Source organism: Falco punctatus (assembly GCF_963210335.1).
Source record: "Falco punctatus genome assembly, chromosome: Z".
NCBI lineage: Eukaryota > Metazoa > Chordata > Aves > Falconiformes > Falconidae > Falco > Falco punctatus.
Window position 1 is genome coordinate 29,918,788 of NC_137586.1, and position 26,774 is coordinate 29,945,561.

Consider the following 26,774-nt stretch of genomic DNA (forward strand, 5'->3'; position numbering starts at 1 on the left):
GAGAAGCACAGTTAAAAGGTCAGTCTCTGCAGAAACTGCTGTAAGGGCTGAACCTGTCAAGGTCTGTGCCCACAGCCACAGTGCCTTTGGAGGGGCAGCTTTCATCAGAAAGGTCTCTCAAGCCCTTTGGTTGACCTTTCTGGTTTCTGTGGCTTTGCTTCTAAATATTATTTAGAGGAAATATGTTTTAATGGCTTATAAAGCCACTGTTCTGCTGGTTCTTAGACATGGTGTGGAAATATGTTTTCTGCTATTAGTGAATACCAAATACTTAAAGTCATATAATACTTATAAAATTCATCAGATGTAAGTTGTCTATAATGTACAGCAGTTTCTGTGCATGTTGTTACCTTTGGCTGATTACATGGTTTACCACTCTAAGCATTTACTCATATCTTCTGAAAGCCTCCTAAGATACCTATCTTTCAGTAATAAGATCAAGATCTATGGCCGTGTTTAGAGGTTGTACATTCTCCTTGGAGAGCTAAAGACGTCTTGAAAATGGGACTCAGACCCATGTAAATAGGTATGTGTGGCTGGCAGCGCTAAGAATCACCAAAACACTTTTTTTAAAGCTGGACTTGCTGCCTGTTTCTATCTAAGAATTTCACTAGACCATGTTTTTCCCATGCTAGTCTGGTTCTTTATTCTCAGGATTTTTTTCACAGAGCAGAAAAACAATCTCTATAAATTTTATTGTGAGGATGAACACAACTTTATTTAAAATACCAAGACTGGACCTTTTTGTGGAACAAAACTGAAAAGCTCAGAAGTGTAAATATGGATTAGGATTAAATTAAACTGGGTTTAAGTATTTTTGAAACATTAAATAACTCTGTAAGTTAATGTCATATTTCAATGTAGTTAGGGGGCCCTAGAAAGAAGTCCAGGGCCTCTGTTCTATACAGAAAGGAGGTTGCTGGGGTAGATAAACCTCTTGTTACATTGCCAAAGTTATTTCAGGGATTGTTCTGCTGAAAAAATTGGCCTCGGTTTACCTATGTGAGAAGTCTTCCATTGTTGTCCAGCTCTATCCAGTTGCAGATAACAAGATATCAAAGATGGAGAAAAGAATATAGTCTTGCATGAATTTGCTGCTAAACGTCAATCAGCCATTCATTTTGCAAGCTAATGCTAACATAGACTGAATATAAAGTAACTTCGTCATTACCTCCAGAAAGGTTAGTGTACAACATATTCTATAGAAACATTTAATAGGGAAGGAAAATATTCCAGGATATGTTAAACAATGAATCATAATCAACATGAACCTGATAACTTTCAAAGAAGTTGCAGCACATAGGTTTTCTGATACTGGGACATCACTAAGACATCTGGGAAATATTTCAGGGCTTAGCCATAGCAACCACAAGACATCTATCAAATAAATAAAGTGTGTGGTCACTTAAAGTAAGGCTACAGTGAGTAGGACATTGGAGACTGTCTCCTACGTTTACCAAATTATGTTACAAGGGGACACACTGCTGCTAGGCAACAAGAATTTTGCCTTAAGGACTCTTTAAATAAAAGCTAACTTAGAACTAATGCTTAGTTTGCTCTCCACACTTCTATTCCTATAAGTTATTTGCTCTAAAGAAAACCTCCATCTTTTGGTACTGTTGACGATTTTTCTTTTAAAATTAAGTTGATAGAACTTATTACCTGCTGTCCTCCGAGTCCCAGTATTACGATATGCAAGTCAAGGCACTCTAGTCTCACCTACTCTACATGATCTTTGTTGCATTAGTACTGGTCTGAAAGGCATTCTTCTCCATTTCCACACATGCTATACAACTGTCACAGATTGCTTCTTTCTCTGTAGTCTCAACCATTCATTTTTAAGGGTTGTCTGAACTTGTTTTGCAGAACACACCTTTTTCTGCACATGTGTCTCTTTGTCTTTTTTTTCTCTCTGCAGTGGTTCTGCAGTTCTGTGGAGTACTGCAGACAACATGATAATTATACAGAATGTCTTACTTTAATCCTTATTTGTCATCTTCTGTTTCATGCAATTCCTGTTACAGTGGTTTGCTCAGGTTCTTTCTGAATAGCCTATTAATCTTTTTGTCTATGTCTTCATGATCACAATGAACATAACTTTCTTCATCTTTTGAGGCACAACATGCTTAAGCATGTCTCCAACATACTGCAGCTATCTGCTAGTTCTGCTCAAGGGGGCAATTTCACAGCACAAGGCCAGAGCAGTCAGTCAGCCATTTTGATATCATGCAATAGGAAACCTAAACAATAAGTGCTGTCTGTTCTGAGAAGCAATAACTAACAAACAGAAAATCTCCATCCACAGACACTGTGTTCTGTGTCTATGTACCTCGGAGGTAGTACATAGAAATGTGTCTGGAGGTCACTCAGTCCAACCTTCCTGTTGAAGCACCAGTCAGGTCAGTTGTGGATTTGTTTGGCTGTCCCAAAAACATCTTAGTGTGAAGGATGGCAAAGGGATCATTTGCAGAAACTTGGGACAACCTATTGGACTGGCATCCAAGAGTGATGAGAGAAGTGGCAAGTGGCATTGCAAGGGCACTTGGTACCATCTTTAATAGGTTTCTGAGCTCTAGGCTTCTGTTTTGCAAATGATGAGTTTAAAGTTGAGTTTCACAGCTTAAGGTGAGCTTGCTAGAAAGTCAAACACAAAAATGCAGTACACAAGATGCCAGATCAAAGTATAGTAAAACATATTTTAAGGTAATCATTCTGATGGCTTCATCCATGATAGTTTTATCCTGAAAGCTGACACAGCACACACAGCTGTTGGGGTGTGACAGGGGACACCATCTGTTAGTAGTGATTGAAAAGGATGGTTTGAGCTGCAGGAATACAGACAGCGGTAAATATACCAGCAGCACTCCTGCCTTGATTCTGCCTCTGCTGCACGACACAGCTGCCCAGTCTTAAGGTGAGTGGGTACAGTGCAAAAACTTGAAGGTTCCCTGGGGTAGTATCAAACTGCCTTTTAAAATGAAAGCATGGGACTTGTTCACTCTGACTTCAACATATGTGTGTTGGGGAAAAGGATCATGTCCAAAAGCCAAAAGGAAAGAAGAACATACCCATGAAATGTAAAGAGAAATGAACAAGACATTTCAGACTGGACTAAGTGTTCTGGTTAATTTCATATTACAGGCATCAGTCATACTGGATACATAGGCAGTAGGTCAATATGCTAAATAATACAATGGCCGACCAACTAAACTGTGTGTTGTGGTCACTTTTGTGCTAAAGTAAGCAGTAGCAAGCTTCATGCAACTGGTGGATACACTACAACATAAATGCAGATAAGCAAGTTGCTGGTTTTAGTAGTGCTAAAGTAGTGCATTCAGTACTTACACACCGATCTAAGCAGTATGAAAATGGAGATGAGCATGTCTAATGGGAGGATTTAAACCCACACCAGAACTCTATCAGTGCAAATGCTGGGTTGCCCCATCCTCTCTTCAAGGGGTCATAACAGAGCAATGCATTGATAATTTGGCTTTATGATTGAGGAGTTCTGAATCAATTTCAAGAATAATAATGTAAAAGTTGATTTTCTGACCATGTCTCTTAATTTGGAATTATATGGAGTTAGTCTCCTCTTTTGTACATTAAAATGGCTGGCAGGAGATGTGAAGTCCCACCACTTGTGTGGGTCTATGGTTCTTCAGAATACAATGACACACAAACACTGCCATTTCAGTTCAGCGTTTACTTCACAGATATATTTGATAATGATAAATTGTGACTGCTCTGTTGTCCTTAATACTTCAGCTACACCTAAAGTAAAACAGTATTTTTATCCTGAAGTTTTCTAATCCTCATAGAAAATGTAGGAAAAAGTCAGCATGCCGCAGTTTGGTGTGCACATCCAAACTAAAACATTACAAGTGCTGCTCTACTTGGACTATCTAGAACACAGAAAAGAAGAAGACTTAATTGGACTTTAAAACGTTGAAAATTATTTGGAGGAATAATGATTGACAGGGCAAGGTCTGGATAAGCTTTGTTAAAATCTAGATACATTTTTAAAATGGGCTGGTAATGTGAAGCTATATCATATGTGCTTGTGATCAGACAAGCAATGTTAGAGATATACCCTAAGTCCTATCTTTTATTTTATATTGAAAATGTTTAATCTACCTTTCATTACTACATGTGAAAACACTAGTAAGTACCAAAAGGATTAAAGAATCTCATGCTTCATTGGGAGTAAAAATGTGAATGTCAAAAAATGCAAGCAGGACTATCAGATCAAGAACACTTCAGTACTATGACCACATACACTATGTCCATATTTTTTGCCTTTTGTATTATCGGTTGATGGAAACTTTGATGGAAAGAACCTGAAACATAACTGTGCTCTCTCTCTCTCTCTCTCTCTTCTTAAAGATGGGATAACCGTACCTTTGTTCCCTGAAAGAGTGACACAATTGAGGCCATAATTCAAGACTAACCAGCAGAAATGGTCCATTTAAGTTGGCTTACACAACCCACCCAGCTAACCTTGGCAGAATGTGTAGAGATCCTCTGCACTCATGGAAAATAACACAAGATATACAATGTGGCCAGACAAGCAGGTCAGAAATTTTTAATCCACAAAGCATCTTCATTTGACTATATTTCCTACAAATATCTGTATTTCACAAAAGTGCTTTGGTAAAGGCACAAATAAGGTCATCTTTTCAAGTTGATGTACTCCCAGCTGAAACCCCCCGGCTTTGTAATAAGAGTCTCAAACATCCCACACATTATCTGCATGTAAAGTTCAAGCTAAGAGATATAAAACTTTAATTCCTTTTCAATTCAGTCATCTGGTCTGGACAATGCAAAGCCAAATGCAAATTCTTGCGTGCTGTCTTCCAGCTCCACTGCATTCCAAGAAGAAAATCCATGTTCTAAGGAAAATATTTTCCAAAGGTTTGGATCAGAAGTCCTCTAGAAACAAGCACAGAGAAACAAGGAAAGCAGTTCTGCAAAAAAATCTCTGCACTGGTTTTGATTTCCTGAATGCAATTGTTCTGCAATGAAATCTTCCCTTAGTTTGAATTTAGAATCATAGATTCATAGAATATCTCAAGTAAAGGACCCATAAAGATCATAGAGTCCAACCTGGGTCAAGTCCATTAAATTCAACTCCACTTTCCGTGACCTAGTGTAATCTGGCATCAAATGAACTTTATCTGTTAGGTCTCTATCAGCTTTTAGGCAGTTCCGCCTGCTGTTTAAATTGGATGCAGTGCAATTAAGTACCAAAACTCCTGAAATATTTCCGTTTGATTTTGGTAGAGGAATAAGATGCTTGTCCAGGTGCACAACTTGTACCAGGACCATGTTAGGACTCCTTGTTTTTAAAAACTCTTAGCTATTAAACTTAATTTCTGTCTATAAATATCTTCTAGAAGCTGATAGACCTGTCCTTATTCACAGAAGGGCTAATTATGCACTACTTCTGTTACAAATTGCCTGATATCTGTTTTTACTGATGTAAAGGTGCTCTCATCTGCTTGCTCAACCATGCTTGCTGCTTTCCCTGACCTTTAAACTCTTCTTGCAGAAATGAGTACAGCATGAAGGTCATATTAAATGTCAATAGGCAGGGGTACTTGCACTGAAGCATTTAAGTTATCCATCTCCCAGAGAAAGAGATGAAATGCATTTTATTGGAAACCCTGTCATGCTCCATGACAGTGAGTCGTATTGCTGTGGAAGAGATGCCAGTTAGGAGAGCTGGAGGACAGAGCTCCTGTCAGAGTATGGGGAAGTATGCAGGATAGTGACTGCAGCTGCCTCTCTGTTTTCAGTTGTGTTCTTCACTATAGAAGTTAATATGTCAGAAAAGAGGGCTAAGTCTGGATAGATCTTAAAGAACTTGAATAAATTGTTAAGAACTGTATGTATGAAATACACCTTTTTCTCAGTTCTGTCATCACTGATAAAGCTATGGCTCTGTGAAACAGTCATGCGGGACTCTACTAGCTTTGTCATGGGGTAGTTCTATCCTGGAGAGAAAAGACAACACAGATTTGATTCTTTACACAATCAACACCTAGCCAGGAGCAAGCAGTATTAGTGTCTTGAATATATATATCATAACCTGTAGCTGGTTTTAATTTCCAGAACTCCAGAAAAAATCGTTTTATGCTGTGATTTCTACGCACTTCCCATCTCCATATGAATTCTGTAAAGCATGCTGAGAGTTGACTGAAAGCACAGTAAAGAGAGACAGAACGGACCCACTTCAGCATGGTGGTGGCTGAACTATATTCCCGTGAGATCTTACACGTACAATCAACTTCTGAAGCATTTCCTATGGCTGACAGCTTCAGTCTCAACACTGCAGCAGGCAACTAGTTAGCACAGATAAACAAGCCACTCCTCACTGTCCCAGGTTTTTCCAGGAACAACATAATTTTGTTTTATTTCCATACCCGCCTTGAATAGTAAAGACTTAACATAGAGGTCACCTTTACCTTACATCTGTTCTTTTTTTCACTGCCTTCCACGTACCTTCTTCTGAAAGAAAACACTACAGCGTCTCTTTAAATATGCAAGTAAAGACACTAATTCTAGAATTTTTAACTTATTAACCAAATAATTTATCAATAAAATAAAATGTATTGGTAAAATATAAGTTGTCAAGGTATCTGTCACACAAGTCAAATGGGTGTATCAGTACATACACTTTGCTCCAAGTTTGAATACACTGGACTTAACTGGAGCTGAGAAAATGGAAATTGTGTTTAACTTTCCTATGCTAAAAAACTTACTTGCTTGGAAAAGGGTTTAGATGTTGGACTCTTTTGTTGTGCATGTGTAGTAATAAAGAAGCATTTTACAGTTATAGAGCTTTTTAAACTTAGCAAGTGTCACCTTCTGTCTAAGAACAGGCACAGAACTGATTTACTTTATAGCAGAAGTTGGCAACATGCCAAAGGAGCAAGACTGGGAAATCTGGTAGAAAATGGAGAACAAAATACTTCTTGAAGGCTTGCTGGGCAGCAAAAGCTGCATTGTTCACTGCAGCCCTCATGATTCAAGGCATTTCTGCCAACAGGATGAAAGATTTTTTTGTGAGAAGACAATACTAGCAGGGACTGTTCCCCAAGCAGCTGTCACTTGTGTCATAAGGCTGGATCTATCACAGCATTAAGACCATGCTCCAAGCCTACAGCAGTAGTACTGTACGTGTTGATTTCTTGATGACTTGTGGGATGCACTACAGCATTCCTGTCTCCCCTCTTCTGCACTCATGTTCCTTTCTTTTCCTCCTCCAACCAGAACTTTTCAGTAAGTCAAGACAGCAGAGCTAATGATGGTAAAAGGGTAATGCCCCATCCTACATGGTGGTTCTGCATTAACTGAAATAAAAAAGACCTCACCCCATATCCCAGGTAAACTTGCTTATTAAATACAGACTGGCAGACAAAATTATTTTAGAATCCCTCCATTCTGGTTTATATACAAAAGTCACATAATCCCCCCTGCCTGTCCCCAAAAGCCCCAAACCAAAACAAAGAAAATCTCTTCAACTATTAATGTAAGTTAAAAATTAAGTAGGAAGCGGAGCAAGAATTAGTTCCATTTCAGAGACCATCCCTGAAAGATGTTATGAAAGATAATAACATCTTTCATGGATACACTACGAAAGTCTTCCTCACAGCGGAGTTACTAGTGGAAAAAGCAAAAAAACCAAGTGTAAACAGCAAATTAGATGTAGTAAAATAAGATGGCAAATTAACACAGTACAAATGTAAGTTTAAGGTCCATGTCATTGGATACAGATTCACAAATCTATGCATTAAACATGTTTCAAAAATGCAAAGCTGTATTTACCTTTTTCTGTAATTCACAGTCCAGTAGAATATATGTCTTGTTCCTAAAACAGACAACATGCTGACAAACTGAACTGTCATTCCACTGCTTGATGGAGTGGAAGAACTGACATCTGTGCCAATTTTGTTTGAGGAATAAGTCACTGTAATCCTCAACCCTGTATCCAAGCCTGATTTGTGCAGCAAGAAAAAACTACAGATGTGTATTTTAGGTTGAGTCCAGCATTTATCCAATTAGCAGACACTTACATCCATGAAACTACAAGCTATTATCTCCAAAGTGAAGTGTTCTTTACTTACAATTTTTGAGCAATAGACCTGAAATTCAAGACATTTCCAGTGCAAGATTAAACAACTTCCTGTCAGAGGTGATCAAAGAGCCAAGAAAAGAGGTGCTTAGTTGGACCTCATGCTTACAAACAAGGAGGAACTAGCTGGGGATATGAGGATTCATGGCTGCCTTGGCTGCAGTGAGCATGAGATGGTAGAGGTCAGGATCCTGAGAAAGACTAACACAGCAAACAGGAGGATCGTAGCCCTGGACTTCTGGACAGCAGACTGTAACCCCTCCAGAGATCTGCTTGGAAGAAGGAAGAATCCCATGGGAAACAGCCCTGGAGAGAAAAGGAGTCCAGGAAAGCAACTTGATTTTCAGGGATCACCTCCTCCAAGCTCAAGAATGGTCCACGCCAACAAGCAGAAACCAAGCAAAGGGGGCAGGAGGCCAACGTGGATGAGCAAGGAGCTCCCAGTTAGACTTGGGCATAAAAAGGAGGTGGACAGGAGATGGAAGTAGGGTCAGGGGACCTAGGAAAAATAGATGCTGTCTGAACATGGAAGCATCTGTTCAGGAATGCCAAAGCTCACCTGGTGTTGAATCTGGAAAGACATGTGAAGTGCAACAAGAAAGGTTTCTACAGGAATAGCAGCAGCAAAAGGCAGACTAGGGAAATCATGGCCCCACTGCTAAATAGGGCAGGGCCCTTGGTGGAGAAAGATGTGGAGAGGGCTGAAGTTCTTAATACCCTCCTCCTCTCTCTCTTTACCAATACAACACCCTCAGGTATTCCAGGCTCCTAAGGCAGTCCACACTCAGTGGAGGACAGTCAGGTTAGGAACCATTTTTAAGAATTGGACCTACACTTTGTCCATGATGCAATGGGGCAAGTAATCCCAGAAGCCATTTACAGATAAGGTGACCAGGAGTGCTTGGCATGGATTTATGGAGGGGAAATCATGCCTGACCAACCTGATGGTTTTCTACAATGAAGTGACTTGCTCAATGGACATGAGAAGAGGAGTGCATATGTTGTTCTGGACTTGGCTAGATGTCTGATGCTGTATCCTATAACATCCTTATAGACAAACTGGTGAAGTGTGGGTTAGATAAGTAAATGGTGAGGTGTTTTGAATGAGCAGACCTAAAGGGCTGTCATAAGTGGCATTAAGCCCAGCTGGAGGCCAGTCACAAGGGTTTCCCTCCATGGCAATAATGGTTCCAATCCTGTTTACCATCTTCTTTAATGACAAGAAAGATGGGACAGAATGATCCTCAGCATGTCTGCAGAAGACACAAAAATGTGAGGAGTGGCTGATGCACCAGGTGGATGTGCTTTTTTTTTGTTTCAGAGAAAGGTGTCAATAACAACATTTTAAGAAACCTAGTGGAGAATAGCGGGTTGGGACAGATGTCCCAAACTCAGAGGCTTCTCATTTTTCAGCTCCCAATGAATTTGATGAAATATTTCAAAGACTCATTTGAGTACTTAATGAAAAGCCATGTAAGCAGCTGCTGTTAATCATGGTGGATAAAGTAAAAAATTTAAGTCTTGCAGAATCAGGGCTATGCAATATTACTTGGGCCCGTAACAGAGCTAGTTGTCTGCTTGCAAGCTGGAAATAATTTCTGACCTGGCAAGGATAGCCTGTACTCTGCGAAGGAACGACCCAATGTGACTGTAAAGCAATGCTATGCTCTGGCATGTTTCCTGGTTTTTTTTTTCAAAAGTCATATGGATGAGAAGTCAACAGAATTTCATACAGGGTTCACTTTCTGTTTTATCCATAGAAAAGATGTTCTGTCCTCCTCAGTTACAAGATTTCACCTTATTTTTTCTAGTCCTTAGATTAGAAATGCCTGTCTGATCTCTCTTTGACATGTGTGACCTAGAAGACAAAGCATTTACTGGTCAAGGCACACATAGTCTTCACTTAATTTTAGTTATCAGCCTGCTCTATGGCTTTGGGCAAGTTATTTCATTGTCTGAATTGCCTTTGTAAACTGGGGACAGTAACACTAGCATCCTTTTGAAAGGGCTTTCAAATGTACTCCATGCAGGACACAGCAAGTAAGAACTGAACACACTGTGCTTTTGTCCCAAAGATGCAGTTTCTCTGTGCCTGGGGAGATCAGCAACTCTCTGATGCATGAATCAATTCCAGTAGATATAAGAACATATTAACGTCATTATACAAGGCATTGGCAACATTTCCTCAGCACACTATGCAAATTTCTTGTTGCCCATGCTTAAGAAAGGTTTACCTGAACTGAAAAAGGTATAGGACAGGATTTGCAAAATTATTAGGAAGAGGAGACATAAACAACATTGACTTGTTTATTATAGTAAACCCCTTGTTTTGTTTGAGCTTATGACTTCTTTAGAGAAATACACAGGAAAGAAGGAGGAGAGCTGAACAAAAAAAGAGGGAGAAGAAATCAATTAACCGGTGTTGGCATGGGAACAAATGTGCAGTGCCTGCAGAGCTAAACCAGAAAGGAAAGGTTTCTACCTTCTAGACAAGTGAGGTTATTTGTGCTTAGGTTAATCACATAATGAGATCACAGGGAAGTGCCTGGCTGTTTTATAGACAGTACTGCATGATGTGGTTACCAGTGATACCCTGGACACATATCAGTGACAGAAAAAAAATTGTTGTGGAGCTGTATCTTCTGTCCCTCTGCTTCTCCTGTTCGCTGTTCCTTCTTACTCTCCACATTTACACCAACCTCCTACCTTCACCTGGTGGCACTAATGGCATTGACCTGAGCAAAGGTAAAATGGGGGCATCCAGACCCGTGCCATATTAAAGACCGCTGTGTGGTAACATCTTTTAGTAACCTGCTCCAAAAATTATTCGGGCAAGGGAGGCACAGAACCACTTGGATGAAGCTTATAAGCACTATAATGACTTGGAATAAATGGTGAAAGCTTGTAACTGTAATTAAATACATTCAAAATGTAATTTTAAAATGTTTCATCCAGAAGGAAAAACATTTATGTGTATGTTTTTTCAGTGCCAAATTATTTGCACTAATCCTTATAAAACTGTCTTGTGTGATGACTAGGATTTTACTTTCCCAGTTGATAAAATAAAAAGCAGATGGGATAAATGTAGCTGCCACAGATGTGGCTGCTATTTCTTCATAATCTGCCTGCCTTTGAGCAAACTGTAACATAGATGGCGAGATGCTGGATCCTGTCCAATAATGAAAAACTTTCCTCAAAGCTACAGTATGCTTTCAAGCTGCAAATGTAGTCTGGGCTCTGAAAAACCTGCTTTCACAATCTTGTTTAACTCTGTCGTTGCTGGCTTTAGAATACTCAAGGTCTGTGACTTGTATGGAAAGAAATATGCATTTCCCTCTGCCTTCACTCCAAATAGCCGGGGCATTGGCTGTCATGACAGTGGTGTAAGGCAGTGTCTGAGGAGCCTGCTCGTGTAACCCATATGCTGTGGGAGACCTAGAAGCTCACAATTCCACCCCTTCCCAAAAAGACAAGGTGAGGAGAAGATGAGAGGTTGGAGAGTAAGGGAATAGAGCAACAGAAGCATGCTGGACATATTTGCATAAATTCAACAATGAAGTGGGAGGAACAGTGGATGAAAAGGAGAGCATTTTCATTTCCAACTTAATGTACATATTAGAAAACATAGGAAAACTTCTTAAACACTTTCAAATTTGGAACAAGCTCAATTTACACGATTTTTTTTTCAGATGACACTTAAGGGCTTGCCTCTAGGATAGTCAGTCTTTAAACCTAGATTAAAACTAATAAAGGTAATTTGGTATTTCCTGTGCTTCATAAATTAGCAGTATCTCAGCATCCTTTCCCTGGCTGAGTGCCAGCACCCAGTTGTGGGGTGCTTCAAAGGAAAGTGCAGAAGCCCCAGTAATTGCTAATTATGGAGAAAACAGCCCAGTGGGGAGGTTTCTTCCTCACTCCTGTCATTTAATAGTTGGGTTACACTCCTAAGCACAAATGCTTATATAAAAAGATCTTGATGTATCTCTGCTTCCATGGCCTGTGCCAGAAATTCAGGGAATTTGTTTTCTTAACCTTGTTGAATGCTCTTCATTATCTTCTTTAGGAGACCTCCCTGGCTGCATGATGGAAATGGAATGGAAGAAGACTAGCTCAGCAGCCCTGCCTGAGAGAAACATGCTCCCTCCCATTAAGCCAGCTGTGGCAGGCTGAGAAGCTGGAGCACTGTTTACTCTGCCTCTACAGGACCACAGAATGGTTGGAGATGGAATGGACCTTGTCTAGAGGACATCTAGTCCACCTTCCCTGCTCAAAGCAGGGTCAGGTCAAGCAGGTTGCTGAAAGCTATGTTCAGCTGGATTTTGCATTCCTCCACTGGTGGAGACTCCACAATCAATGACATCAGACAGCTCCCTCAGCACTCAGTGCATCCCGTCAGATCCCGTGTATTTGTGTAAGTCCAGTTTGTTTAATGCTCCTAACTTGATTGTCCTCAAGGAAAGGCAAGTCCACATGGTCCTGGACTTTCCCCTTGGACTCAGGGACCTGGGGTTCCTGAAGGATGAGGCAAACACAGCACAGAGCAACTTGGCCTTTTCTGTATTCTTTGCCATCAAATCTGGGCTCCATGTGGTCACATTTTGTCTAGGATGCCCTTTATTCCTGATGACCCTGTAGAACTCTTCCTTTTTTACCGTCATATCCCCTGCTAGATTAAACTTCAAGTGAGCTTGGCTTTCCTGAACAGATGCTTCCACATTCAGACAGCATCTCTTTACTCTTTCTAGGTCCTGACCCTGTCTTCCATCTCCTGTCTACCTCCTTTTTATGCCCAAGTCTAACTGGGAGCTCCTTGCTCATCCACGTTGGCCTCCTGCCCCCTTTGCTTGGTTTCTGCTTGTTGGCGCGGACCATTCTTGAGCTTGGAGGAGGTGATCCCTGAAAATCAAGTTGCTTTCCTGGACTCCTTTTCTCTCCAGGGCTGTTTCCCATGGGGTTCTTCCTTCTTCCAAGCAGATCTCTGGAGGGGTTACAGTCTGCTGTCCAGAAGTCCAGGGCTACGATCCTCCTGTTTGCTGTGTTAGTCTTTCTCAGGATCCTGACCTCTACCATCTCATGCTCACTGCAGCCAAGGCTGCCCCAGTCTTCACATCTCTGACTAGTTCTTCCTTGTTTGCAAATGTGAGGTCCAGCAAAGCATCTTTCCTGCTTGGCTTCCCAACCACATGTGTTGTCATCACACTTCAGAAACTTTTTTGGACTGCTTGTGCCCTGCTATGTTGCCACTCCAGATACCAGGGTAGTTCAGTGTCTCAGGTCCTCTGAATATAAGGCTTCTTCCCGTTTGAGATGTCCCTCCTCTAGTTATTCCTCCTGAGCAGGTTGTCTTTGTAGCGGACACCCGTTGCAGTATCACCCCCACTGGTCTGTCCTCTAACCCATAAGCTCCCAGGTGGCTTTCCTGTGCCCAGGCAGAGCTCCACATGTATCCACTGCTCACTCACACGGGCAGAATGCAACACTGCATAAGGGCTGAAAAACACAGTTTTGATACATAATGTTGCTTTTAAACTTGCAGATAAACACAATGTAGGCTATAATGTCTATGCAGTTCTGTTTATGGGTTCTCTATATTTGGCAAGACGACACCTGTATTTTGACCTTCGCAGAGGGCAAACATTCCACTTTTCACTACCCAAATCTTAAATGAAATCCTCCTGCAGACATACATTTAAGCTCACGTCCATGGTTCTGTATAAAGAAAACGTGTGGTTAACCTGGATATTTTTACTACTGCTAGACAGCATTAGAAAACATTATGAAGTCTAAACAAGGAAAAGAAAAAGCAATACTGACATTATCTGAATATTTAAGGGTTTTTTTAATGTGATTAAAGCAGCCAAAAAATCCTGAAAGGGGTCTTCGATTTTAATATCACCCAGAGGATATGCGATAAGAGGTATCAAGATGGCAGCTTAAGATTATGTTATAAACTACACAATGAGGACTTTTGAGTGACTGTGAAACTAAAGTGGCTCTTAAACATGCATCTGCACAGCATGAAGCACCGAATGAATGAGTTCTGGCTGCAGCAGTACTATTGGTGCCCCCGTTACTGTCTCCTGCAGGCAAATGCAGCAAAGCTCCAGTTCCTTTGCTTGCTGCATTCAGACTGCTGATCGTTGCTTTGCACAGACATTTCTAAGCCACACACCAAGACCTTCTCATCTGCAAATTGCTGCCGAGGGTTACAACAGCGTGCAAAGTGAAAGCACCTGCCTCACCTGTGATTCCCCACACTCCTTTGCTGAAGGGAAGGGGACACACACTCATTGCAAGAGCCTTTGGCCTCTGGGACCTGCCCCTTTTACTGAGCTAATATCCAGTTCTCTGAAAGGCTCAGCCCTGGAATAAGCGCATATCTGTCCGTCTTCTGGCAACAAGCTGTGTCATCACGTGCCTTCGCAACTGGTCAGGTGAGATCGGAGAAGATGTATAGCTACAAAAAACATACAATTCATCCTGCTGCACTAATCTGTTTCTCTGTCCTCCCGTGATGTGGATTAACAGCCATAGCAATCAAAATGCCTTGGGAAAATCTTCTGCACAGAGACTTCAAAAAGTCACTTGAATTTTCGTGCTTTTGAAGGATGACAGGGCATGAAGGAGTCTTCCCTACTACATCAGCTGCTAGCACTCTCCATAGTAATTTCAGTGACTTTTTGCATGTTATCATGCCCTCCTTTAAATGTGTGTTGGCATTTAACATTCTGGATGTAAAAAGGGAATTGCTGTTTCCAGTCTCAGCTACATTTTTGGGTGCCACTATCTACCTGTCACTGACTTTGTATGCTTCATTTGGACTACATCTTGTCAGCCCTGGGAGCTGGAAGCCTTCCTATTCTCACAGTCAGGATGCACAGTCAAGTACCAGCAGCTAGGAGCTGGTTTAGTTCTGACTGCTGCCCTGCAACAGCACCAGTGATAAGCTTTCTGGTTGGCAGTATTTCAGGTTGTTCTAGACAAGTGTGTTTGTGTGTCACCAGCACTTATTCACCCTACCGTAGTTCAACAGCAGAAATAACCTGAAGATAGACCTTTCTAATTTTTTCACTGATTTTTTAAACTTTTATCCTAAAATTCTTGATTTCCTCTGGAAGTCTCCAAGTCCCTGTAGATCTATGCAGAAACTAGCTGAGGATAAAAATGATGGAGCCAAATTCACAAAAACTTGGGTTTTTTTCCCCAAAGACAGTACTATTGAGTCACTGACAAAGTCAAAGGAATGTCACCTTTGCATTCACACCCAAATGAGGCTACCGAGATAATAAAAGCACAAATGAACCTTTTGGGATGGATGGATTACAAGGTCAGACACTGGTGAAAAACAATTTTTCTGGATAATGGTTGCTATTCAATGCTACCCAGTGGCTTTCAAAAAAATAAAACATTGTGGCTTCAAAGAGTTTAAGAGTCTGCTGTAGGCATAATAATCTCTCTACTAACATGTACATCTTTAGGAACAAACAGAAAGAAGGACAGCTTTGACAGCTTTTTCTTGTTAAGGAGTTATACTGAAAGGTTAGTGTTTAAAAATACGCTTTATCAGCAGTTGCCCAGCAGTAGCTGGAAGACCAGGATGTTTGACTCCTCTGTGCCTTGTAGTCACTGTTCTGTGCTGTGTATTTCTGGTCACACACAGGAATTAGTGCTGTTGATTTGCAGGTAGCACTGGTGGTAATAAATGGGCTCTGCAACAGCCAGCATGTGGTCGGCACCAGACTGCTGTCTCTTGGAAAGCCAGAGGCCCACCCCAAGCTCTGTTGCTGTTTGGTGGAAGTCGTTCCAATGAAAGCAGCCAGAACCACTAGCCTGAATCGTTTTTTTGAATTAAAGTATTTATTGGTCTGCTGAGGATGCTAATACAAGAGACAGCCAGACCCAGTACTCAAATTAATCCCAGACAAGCTTGGTTTAACATGCCAGAGAAGTGACGGAAGCAAGGAGTTTTCTCTCCATGCAGTCCACACTAAAACATCATCTGCTGGATTATGTTATGAGTCCAGCCCTCTTTGCTCAGAAACAAAGATGAGGAGGTGTTTGTGTTTGTATGATGCTAAAGCACTGTGTGTATTTAAATAGCTGAGCTCTTTCTGAATCTGCTGGTCCAGGGATGGGGAGAGTGACAGATATGTCGATTTCATCTGGTTTTGCTCAGTGCTACTCACAGCACTCCAAGACAGACTGGGTAAGAAAATGAATGTGAGGAGGCTTATTACTGCTTGTCTTTTCTTGGAGACAGCTTTTAATCAGCATATATTAACATGCCTACACCCTTAAAGCCACACAGGGTGGCTGAGTAAGGCCAAAATGAAATACTGCTTCTCCTGGAAACTTGGGATAGATTTAATCTTTTTAATGAAATCATATACTTTCAAAGTATTTCTACCATACAAGAACTGGTTGATTCCCAGAAATTTATGACCCATCTCCTTCCATTCATGTAGGAGTTATATCCTCTCCCAAGTTTATGAAAGAAGGATGCTTCTTTATGGGAGCTTGCTGTGCACTTTGAACCTGTTTTGCCTGCTGCACACTCCTTTACAGTAGATTCAGCTCTGCAGGTACTGAAGTCATCATCAGTTCCGCTGCTGGCTTTGCTAGAAGCAGGGTTAAAGTCAGTGTCCTGTAAAAGCTTCCACAGAGTCGCTGTCCCACCTGAGCTGGGAGGATGTGTGGGGCTGTATCCAAGTACATACAAGGCCTCACTAACTGTTCTGCAAAGCAGAGGTGGTCTGCCCTTCTCCATGGTGGTGCGGTTCCCCCAGCACTACCAGTGTGGGGTGGTGGGGCTGCCTAAACTTCCCCAGAAGCAGGTGACATCCAGGTGCAACTGGGTGGGACGTGGTGCTGCAGCCACTGGTGGGAAGCTGAACACAGAGGAAAACAAAGCTGTGGGACGCAGCATGTCAGTGGCAAATCCAAAGCCACTAAGATGTATGACCAGAGCCAAGCTGAAGCAATTGGCAAAAGTGACCCAGATTTCTGCAGAACAGAGCCCTGCTGGGGGTGATGCTCTTCACTGGGGGTGGTGGTGACCAAGGCACTCCTTACAGCTGGGGCTGTGGGGAGGTGCTGAGCTGAGGGAGGGGGTCCAGCTGCAGTGAGGCTCTGGCTTTCAGCCTACAGCATGTGGGAAGGGTGCAGACACCGGGGCTCGCCATCACACATCAGTGTGGCCTGCCAGAAATGATTAGAAAAAAAAATTCTGTAGAGGTCACAGGAGTGGCATTTCCCTACCTCCTCCCCTAGCCTCTTTATGAAACACTAACCATAGCATTCAGACATGAGCCTTATTGCAGGAGACGTTATTTGCTGTAAGTTGCTCCCAGGAACATGCTGACCTGTTCTGGTATAGGGGCATTTTCTAGGACTTCACAGTTTCAGAGCAAGATGCAATTGTCCTTTTACTGAACTATCAGGCCACCCCATTCTAAACAAGATTTTCTTCGGGGAAGAATAAATTCAGCATCATGAACTGTATATATAAAGTTGTAAATAGCTCATGGAGCAGAAAGCAGAGAGCGTCCTGAATGTTTGAGAATTACAATACCACAGATTTTTTTATATAAAGCACAGTATATTTGTGCCTTTCAAATTTTCTTACTAAGAATTTTACAACAGGAAGTAGAGCAGATGGAAAGCCCTAAAGATTCAAGTCAGAATGCATCTTGTAAGCTTTTTTCTGGACAGCCAGTGGTACTTTGTCACTTCTGGTGTTAGCAGTGTTTTGGGGGAGTTTATTTAACAGGACTGAAAAAGGCTTAGATGAACATATAATACATAATGCAAATATAGTGCACCAGCAGAACATAAATGTATTCAGCTGTGCTAGGTAATTTAAAATGAGTGTAGCATCTCAGTATTTGTGTTCTAAAAAAAGAAAGGAAAATGTGTACAACTCCTTTCCCACTTTTTCCTCCGTTCTCCAGTGATATGTTTGAAAGAACCTGCAATGGCTAACAGGAAACTTCAAAAACAAAGGAAAAAACAACCTTCTCTGGACTTCAATGATATGTTTGAATGTTTTTACCATATTTTCTATTTTCTGCCCACATTTGGTAATAACGATTGCTACGTCGCTAATATTTAATACCTAATACCTGATTTCAGGCATGGGGGAGGGGTGGGTGGGTTTGCTTGGCCTCAGGGTAAGTGACGTCTCTCTTCATGTCTTACTCCCAACAGAAGGATGGTAAACATTCATTAAAAAACCTGGAAGTTGCTGTCTGCAGTTTCAGTCACAGTATTCTACTTTATTTGTGATCCAAATGGAAAGCTGACATTAAAGAATGCAGCTAAAATTGCATCAGGCACGCATCTGCCCAGCAGTATCATGAAGGGGGAGACAGGTCAGCATGCATGCCAGCCGCAATATCCTGCTGGGGACATACCACTACTTGGAGGAGCGGTAACCCTAACCTGTGCTTTCATGAGGCTTGTCTGATTTACAGGTTTTGTGAGTATAGTGTCTTGTCTTGATGAGTACTGAAAATTTTACAAACTTCTATGTACTAAATATTCATGTATCCTTAATACTTGCAGATATTTTGTGGTTGTGTAGATGAGCTATCCTGGACAAGTACGTGAGGACAGAGTTAATACCTTCAGCTGTACCCTGTTTGCTGTCTTGTCATGCTACCCATGGGGATCATACAGAAAGAATCACATCCTTCACAGTGGATGATGTTTTAAAGCTGAAAATGTGTGCACTAAATCCACTTTATTTTCCTATTTCTCTGGGTGGTGTGCTAGGAGGACTGACTTTCCGGAACAGCTTCTTTCTGACCATAAATGATTGCAGACTACAAGTATAAACAATCACAAGTTCCCACGGAGGCTGTGCCTCCTGCAAACTACCCACTGGGAGTGATAGCTCTTTCCCCAGATTTCCAGAAATGTGTATAAACCTGGGTACAGTGAGTGTTCTTCTGTGTTGTCTTAACTATTGCAAAATGAACAATGGCACCACAGTATCAAAAAACCTTGTTTTAGCAAGATTTTCAATTTCTTGATTTTGATCTGCTCTTTCCTAATGTAACTGATTTCATGGCAGGTAGTAACAAATTAATCTTCAAATTCCACCCTAAAATCAGGAGATTCTTCCTGTTTCACAGTAGAGAACTATGGCAGAAGATTGAGTGATTTCTTAGAAGTCAGTCAGAAAAGCAATGGGAAAAAAAAAAAGAGCCCAGACCTCTAAAGTCCAAAATGTAAAATCCAGATAATTAATCACAGACTCATCCTGTTTCCTCTCACAATAGACAATTGGTGTCATCCTCTGAACTATCATTGCATGGCTTTATTGTTCAGAGAAAGAAAAAACCTCTAAAGAAAGTGATGGATGTATGTAGCAGGGTCTTTACTTTGAAAGAAACTTAGATACCAACTGTTGTGTCATCTGAAATTATTTTAAGGACTCAGTAAACTGAGTATTAACAAATTAGGTACTCGGTCTACCTTCATACTTCCCCTGGTGCCACTGGGCACTGCATTTAAAACCCATTGACGTGCATTTTCTGTACCAAACATAAATTCCCTGCAACTTGTAGGTGTTGAAGTGGTGCATCTTCCTATATTTTGCCAATAGCGGGAGCTATACCAGGCAGTCACTCCACGAGACAAAGCTGTGCCAGCCTTATGTTTAATAGGATACAAAGACAACTCAATCTGAAATGGCTATACCGCATGTCGTGATCTGCTGGAGAAATAGACCACTCAGCACAGCTGACAGTACAAAACCAGACTGTGCACAACCATGCAAACTGCAGCTGCACCTTTAACTATAGCATGCACGGACTTCAGTGCTAATAAACTGAAGAGTGCAACCAATTTAAGGTTTGCTGTATCAGCAGCCCCTTCCAGCTAGCAAACTTGTTCACTAGAATGATTTATCAAAAAGGTAAACAAAGAGAAAGAAAATGCTGTTGACAACCATCCATTTAAAATGTGAATAAATACTGCAGAACATTTTGCTGCTGTGTTTACCCTGTGCTGAGCAGCACCATCAAATTAATTTTTAAGATTAAATGTTCTGGAAAGCTTTGCCAATCAGGCATAATCCTCAGTATAGCTGCAGGGAACAGGCCAGTTTCAGTGTTCTCCAGCTCTTCTGAGAAATGCATACTTAGGTTTCATGGTCTGCCTAAGCCAGCAAAACAGCCAGCTTTAAGGCTCTTATTAAAAAGCTGCTGAAAATGAATGGGAATCTCTCCATTGACCTCAACAGGTTTTGGATCACAGCGTGAATTGTTTCAATGCAATTCAATCTGGACTGAAGCACCCAAGGCTCCATGCTTTTCCAGACATCTGTGTTACTCTAGGATGATAAAGTGCAACAGTAAAGATCCTAAGATACCTCTTGCTCTAGACTGGTCACATTCTCCATGAAATGTTTTGTAGAGATTGGCATACCATCTAAGAAAGCTGTTTGATTTCCATCTTTATGAGAAATCTTAAAACGTTCAATTGCTTTCCAACTGAATACCAAGGCTAAGCACATCTTAAAACCAGATCACTAAGGTATGTTCCCTAAAGCTGATGATAAATTGATAATGCAAGGATATTATTTTTTTTTGAAAGATACCTAAATGGGAAATTTATGATTACAGCTTGATTTGTCCTCAGCCATTGTTAAGGATTTGTTGTCTTGCCAACATAGAGGATCATGGTGACTAATAAACTCATCTATAGACTTAAACTAAGGTTTATGTATGTGTACTTCTCTCTTTTTTCCAAAGATATCCAGGGAACTTTGTAATTACATTTTTCTCCTCTATAAACTTTATTTCTAGTCTTTCTAATTGCTGTATTGTACAATGCTTATTATGTATATACCAGTTTGACAATATACCTTTGAGAAAAGATGTATAGCTATAGATCTTTGAAAACTGCTAGACCCTTGACTGGAAAGTATTACCCTTATCTTAATATCTTTGAATGAATAAGGTTTTAGTGCCTCTACAGTGCAAATTACCTTTATCTTATTACTTCAGCTTTGGTTTCTGTGGCGGGAAGATCCCTTCACCTTACATGGCTGTAACAAAACTGCCACTTTCTACTCACCTCGCAGCACATCAAATGCCATTTGAGGAAGTCATGTTTATTCCAGGACCAAAGTAAATGCTATGTTGTATTATGCAGCAAGAGCAAGGAGACAGGCTGATACAGGAGAAATCAGTTGTAAATACAAGATCACGTCCTTTTACTGGATCATCCTGTCTCATCACCTGGTGAGCATACTTATACCACCACTTTGTAAAGCAGAATGTTATTGCTGCGGTCTGTCTTAAATTCTTAGCAGCTTGGATATAGTTTTAGTTACAAAATTATAAATAATCACAATTATTCAAATAAAACATCAAGGCACTTTAGAATATAAGCTACTGACACATGATAATGCTTGAAAGAAAATTGAATCATGTGATCTAAAGGGTTTCCTTAGAGACTAGCAATGGCAAATACATATATAAACAACAGCACTGGTTGGACTGCAGATCTTTGGATCATAAATCCAAAGCAATGGAAAGATCTGGGAGAAGACAAAAAGGAGGTCACCTTGTGGACTGAGGAAAAGCCAAATGAAGTTTTGAACTGAATGCTAGCTGAAAGACATTCATGGTTGCAAGCAAGAAAATGGTCCCCCATAATTTCATGACTTATGCTCCAAAACTGTAAATGGCATACATTTTTCACTTAGGTAAGTAGGGTATCAGATGTACTTGATCACTCAGCATCAATTCCTCCTCTCTCTCTAGGAAAAGACATGGGGAGTTCTGAACTTTTAACTCACCAAATCAAAAACAGTACAGAGAAAAAGAAATAGGTGTCCTTCTGGAATTCTACAAAAATAGACTCCATCTCTTCCCATTTTCCAGACCTGGAAATCAGCACTGGCATACTTTTAGAGTCTGGAAGTCTCATTCAAACCATATACAGACCACCTTTAAAACTGATTTCAATAGTCCACAAAGCATGGTGGGCTTTGGTTTATAGTATCTAATAAAAATTCAAGAATACTTTTTGCATGCTATTTCATAAATTCCCAGAAATGCTGACATTCTAAGATAAGCAAGATTCTAATGTGCTCTGTTTTTAAAAGGATCAACACCTTAGCTGCATGGTGGAGCTATTTTTCAGGTAAGAAACAGGGAAAATGAAGTAATTAAATATTCAAAGCTAGGAAAAAACCTTAAAGGTAACATACATTTTGATGACATCCTTTTAAGTAATTTTTGTGGCTTTCCTTGAACTACTTCATCAGTTATTTATAAGCCATATCACAGAAATCATAAACCATATGAAGGAGCGATTTACAAGCAACGAAATCTGTATTAACATCTGAAAAAATATGTTTTCTAAAATATCAAGATGAAAAAATGTGCAGTGCATTCTTCTCAGATTTCCTGCTTCTCCCTCTCCCTCCCTACTGCCTTCCTTGAAGTAAGGGAAGAAACATTCATGGAAAATTTTCACTACAAGCCCAGTTCTTCAAAGTGGTGATTGTCCTCTGATTTTGAGATTGACTTTCTATACAGTACCTCTTACTACACACACCAGCAGATGTTCTTTATGCATTCAAAGAGATTTAGGAAGCAGTTTTCTGTGCTTTTGCCAATGTGTATTTCTTAGCTTTAAGGGGCAAAGTCCTTGGGACTTCAGTGCCTGCAATCTCTTGCACCTGCTGGAGTCAATGCAGCCTGACAGCAGTGCATAATTCTGTCTACAGGTTCAGGTAGAAATTCATCTGCGTTAAAAGAGACATGCAACAACAACTATTAATCCTCCTCAAAATTAATCACTGATAAGACAGAGTAATTGCCTTTTGAGCTTGGAGGATATTTTGTGGTCCCTAACTACTCCTTCACTAGCACTCTTGTTGTTACTGGAAATAGAAAAGATAGTACTGGGTCTCAACCTGTACTGACACCTTGCTCAAAGGTGAGGGGATTTTTTGCCTTTTTTATTGCTTATTTTGCTTTTTTTATTGCTTATTTTGCCTTTTTTATTGCTTATTTTGCAATAATTGCAAAATTATTGCTTCATTTTTTTAATATCAATGAACCAAAGTATTAGATGTTAATTTTTTCAGTCCTTCAACTTTAGTAAGGAAGTTTTCTGAGAAATATTTCACTGAGCCAACACTGGTCATACAGTAGGTCTATACTAAAATGGAATTTGCTGCTTTTGTCTTTATTCCCTATTGTTTAGAAACAAAACAAAACCAAACCAAACCAAACCAAACAAAACAAAACAAAACAAAACAGATGAGAGGAAGGCCCTAGATACTTGACTTCCATTGAGAATGGCACTTGCAAAACCATCAGTTTTGTTTGTGTGAGCTGGACAGAATTATATGCCAGAAGACTGGTGCACAGCTCTGTTGTAAGCCTGTAAATCTTATGATCAAGCACAAAGCTGACAACATGAGTCAGAGGATAAAGCCTACTGCTTGGCTGGTGGAAGAAAATGCTTGAAGCAGCGCAGTGCCTTGTAGCAGAGCATTACCTTGGCAGGCTGTAAGGTACGTAGAGACTACTCCTCCCTGCCACACAGCTAACAAAGTACCAAAAGCTGTAAGGAACAAGGTCTGTGGTTTAGAAATACAAATTTTTCACCATTGTGCTCTCTGCTGAGCTGCTGCCAATAGCAAGCTTGTAAGAAAATGTTGGTTTATGCGTGAAGAGATTCACTGATGGATCCCCCCTACCCTCATATTTTTGGAGCACAAAATACTTAGATGGATTGTCACATGCAGAGAACATTGATTGTATTGCAGCATATGGCTATCTGGTTTGAAGACATGAAGCGGAAATGGCCTTCATCCTTCTGGATTGCAGTGAGTAATATTTTTCCATTAGATGCTGAAGAATTTCTGTCACCTCCCTTATTATCCAAGGCATAATTCAATCTGACAAAATGAAGATTTATTTTTCTGAACTTTTTCTCCTTGATTGTGATAGGGGTACTGTGTGATAAGGAACATCTGATAGGCTGAGAGCTACTTCAGCTCTGATGACCAGTACCAACACTGTGACGTAGAGGGGAAGCAAAGCACTCAGTCTTACCGCACTCTCCAAGAATACTGGTATTCATTTAAGGGTGCAAGTAAACCTTGAAATACTGTATTATATCACAGTGATTTGCTTTGGTTCTGTATATCGAGCTAGAGTGGTTGTCTTGGCTGATTAATATTTCACTAAACTGAATTCATCTGAATCTAGACACACAATTCTATGGGGCCAGATGGGATCCATCCAAGGGTACTGAGGGAGCTGGCAGAAGAGCTCACTGAGCTACTTTCCGTCATTTATCGACAGTTCTGGCAAACCAGGGAGGTCCCAGAAGACTGGAGGTTAGCCAGTGTGATGCCCATCTACAAGAAGGGCAGGAAGGAGGATCTGGGGAACTACAGGCCTGTCAGCCTGACCGTGGTGCTGGGGAAGGATATGGAGCAGATCAACCTGAGTGCCATCACAGGCACATGCAGGACAACCCAGGGATCAGGCCCAGCCAGCATGGGTTTATGAAAGGCAGGTCCTGCTTGACAAACCTGATTTCCTTCTACAGGAAGATGACCTGGCTAGTGCATGAGGGAAAGGCTGTGGATGTTGTCTACTTGGACCTTAGTAAAGCCTCTGAGACCATCTCCCACAGCATTCTCCTGGAGAAACTGCTTATGGCTTGGACAGGTGCACTGTACACTGGGTTAAAAACTGGCTTCGTGTCTCAGCCCAAGGAGTGGTGGTGAATGGAGTCACATCCAGCTGGTGGCTGGTCACAAGTGGTGCTCCCCAGGACTCAGCACTGTTTAATATCTCTATCAATGATCTGGAGACCAAGTGCACCCTCAGTAAGTTTGGAGATGCCACCAAGTTGGGCAGGAGTTTTGATCTGCTGGAGAGTATGTGGTGGAAATTTATTAAATTGATTACTGCTAATGAAAAAGTCTTTGTCTTTAATTAGGAATCATTCAACCTGGACAGTGAGCTCAGGGAGCTCAAGGACAACTTCAGTGAGCAAGTGGTGTTTATCTTAGCCCCCTGAACAAGCAAGATATGAGCAGGACCATCCAGAATAATGTTGTGTGCAGCTGTGTCATGATGGTAACTCCACCATGTTCGGGCACCTGGCAAGTGTCCCTGGCATGTGTGAGCCTTACGAATCATGAGATAGTGCATGCCTGCAATTAACCTAAACTTAAAAGTTTACATATGCTACACATGTAAACTATCTTTGGTTTTCACAAAGTATAAAGGCAGGCAAGCTCTGGGACTGGGCCAGAAGCCTCACCTATGGGTGGATGCACCGTGTAGGAACTTCCCAGTTACCAAGAAACTCCTGACACCACTACAACCGGGTTTCCCAGCTGAAGTGTGGGGCTGAATGACGTTAAGGTGGTAATTGGTGATGTATCCTTTTTTAAGTCTCTGAAATGATTTAATGCTTCACTCCTATTGTTCTTTCATCATACTGTGCATAATAACTAGTACCATTTCCTTTTATCATATTGCATGCTATTTTCCTTTATTATATTGTAATATAACAAACTGCATTTATTCTTATATTTGATTTGGAATCCATTTTTGCATGGTATCCAGTCAATCAGCAAAACAGGGCAGGAAGGCTCTGCAGAGGGATCTGGACATGCCGGACCGATGGGCCGAGGCCAGCTGGATGAGGTTCAAGAAGGCTCCGTGCCGGGTCCTGCAGCTGGGTCACACCAGCCCCACACAGCGCTACAGGCTGGGGCAGAGCGGCTGGAAAGGGCCTGGTGGGAAAGGGCCTGGGGGTGCTGGTCGGCAGCCGGCTGGGCATGAGCCAGCAGGGTGCCCAGGTGGCCAAGGAGGCCAGCAGCACCCTGGCTGGTGTCAGAAGCAGTGTGGCCAGCAGGGCAAGGGAAGGGACTGTCCCCCTGCACTGGGCACTGGTGAGGCTGCACCTCGAACCCTGTGTTCAGGTTTGGGCCCCTCACTGCAGGAGGGACGTAGAGGGGCTGCAGCGTGTCCAGGGAAGGGCAAGGGGCTGGGGAAGGGTCTGGAGCACAAGGCTTGCGAGGAGCAGCTGAGGGAACTGGGGCTGTTTTGTCTGGAGAGGAGGAGGCTCAGGGGTGACCTCACTGCTCTCTACCCAAAAGGAGGGTGTGGGCAGGTGGGGATCGGTCTCTTCCCACAGATAACAAGTGACAGGACAGAGGAAATGGCCTCAGGTTGTGCCAGGGGAGGTTTAGATTGGATATTAGGAAAAATTTCATCACTGAAAGGGTGGTCAAGCATTGGAACAGGCTGCCCAGAGAGGTGGTAGAATCACCATCTCTGGAGGTCTTGAAAAACCTGTAGATTTGGCACTTAGGGACATGTTCAGTGATGGACTGAACAGTTGGACTTGATGGTTTTAAAGGTCTTTTCCAGCCTAAATGATTCCATGATTCTGTGATTCTATCTCTTAAAATACAAAAGACAAAGCTAGAAAAAGGGAAAAGTGGTTTGAAATTAGTACTAGGCTCCTAGGAAAGCCAAAAGGCAAAGTTAGATCAACACTGGCAAAACCTTAAACTTTTTTTTCCTGTGTCCATTAATTTTGCATGAGTTGATCTATGAAATGTCCCATGTTGAACAACCCA

At 41.4% G+C, this 26,774-nt stretch overlaps 1 long non-coding RNA gene across 1 annotated transcript in view; it reads right to left on the reverse strand.

Annotated features, from left to right (window-relative positions):
- The window catches only part of LOC308056312, an 81,769-nt gene continuing 54,995 nt past the window's right edge, over nucleotides 1-26,774 (reverse strand). Inside the window, exon 4 of the long non-coding RNA XR_013924770.1 lies at nucleotides 1-26,774. This exon is cut by the window's right edge and continues 14,678 nt beyond it. This is a non-coding gene — a long non-coding RNA (uncharacterized lncRNA).